We start from the raw sequence: 1638 nt of genomic DNA, 5'->3' as shown, positions 1-1638 counted from the left end.
TCTATAGTCTAGTCTATAGTCTAGTCTATAGTCTAGTCTATAGTCTAGTCTATAGTCTAGTCTATAGTCTAGTCTATAGTCTAGTCTAAGTCTAGTCTATAGTCTAGTTTATAGTCTAGTCTATAGTCTAGTCTATGGCCTAGTCTATACTCTAGTCTGTAGTGTAGTCTTTAGCCTAGTCTATTGTCTAGTCTTTAGCCTAGTTTTTACTTTAGTCTATATTCTGGTCTATATTCTAGTCTATATTCTAGTCTATAGTCTAGTCTTTAGTCTAGTCTTTAGTCTAGTCCATAAACTAGGCTGGTCTATAGTCTATATATATAGTCTAGTCTATAGTCTAGTCTATAGTCTAGTCTATAGTCTAGTCTATAGTCTAGTCTATAGTCTAGACTATAGTCTAGTCTATGGTCTAGTCTATAGTATAGTCTATAATCTAGTCTATAGTCTCTCTGCTTCTGTTATTGTCAAAAATATTTATTGTTTTGCCTCTGCCACTGTTATTCATTTGAATCACATTTATTGTCTTTTAACCACTTTACTTCCTCAATTTCTTCAAAATATGTTTAAAAAATTTAACAAATACTTTCATAGTTCTTTTGATTTATGTTTATTAAAATGCTTACTTTAACAAATTTAAAGCATAAAAGCTTAACTTTAATTTAATTTATAAGTTCACCTTTCCCTGTAGTTTTTGTTTAAATATATCTTTTGTTATATTTTAAAAAATCTCTTTTATATTTAGTTATATATTATTTTACATAGTCATTCATGAATATTAACTATAAAAGCATATTTTTAAAAAGTGTTTGAAAAATTTTAGTTGTGAATGTAGAAAGGTTTTTCTTTGTTATTTTAATTAAAAATTATTACATAATATGTATTCAAATTATAATAAAAGTGAAACAAAATAAACCAAAAATGGTAGCCTTATTTTAAATGGTAGATCGGAGTAGAACTGAAAATAGTTTTTGAAATTTGCCAAACCTCCACTGGATCCAAAATGGTGGAGGTTTAAACGCAACTCTTAAAATTTCCATTTAACTGGCACTTGATGGCAAAGCTGTAAAATCTTCCCCAGACGTTGACATTGTTGAAACGTACCCTTAACCCTGTTTGACTGACGTGATAGTCTGACAGACACCAAAAATGACTTTATGTATTTTATTAACCAATAACAATTTATGTTATATATATTTATAAAAACTTTTATTAAATTAAAAATCAAATAAAAATTCTAAACGCAATTGAGAATTATTCTAGTTCTGTTCTAGTTCTATTTTAGTTCTGTTCTAGTTCTGTTCTAGTTCTGTTCTAGTTCTGTTCTAGTTCTGTTCTAGTTCTGTTCTAGTTCTGTTCTAGTTCTGTTCTAGTTCTGTTCTAGTTCTGTTCTAGTTCTGTTCTAGTTCTGTTCTAGTTCTGTTCTAGTTCTGTTCTAGTTCTGTTCTAGTTCTGTTCTAGTTCAGTTCTAGTTCAGTTCTAGTTCTGTTCTAGTTCTAGTTCTGTTCTAGTTTTGTTCTAGTTCTGTTCTACTTCTGTTCTAGTTCTAGTTCTGTTCTAGTTCTGTTCTAGTTCTGTTCTAGTTCTGTTCTAGTTCTGTTCTAGTTCTGCTCTAGTTCTGTTCTAGTTCTGTTCTAGTTC

Source organism: Lucilia cuprina, chromosome 3, assembly GCF_022045245.1.
Source record: "Lucilia cuprina isolate Lc7/37 chromosome 3, ASM2204524v1, whole genome shotgun sequence".
Lineage (NCBI taxonomy): Eukaryota > Metazoa > Arthropoda > Insecta > Diptera > Calliphoridae > Lucilia > Lucilia cuprina.
This window is presented reverse-complemented; position numbering follows the sequence as displayed.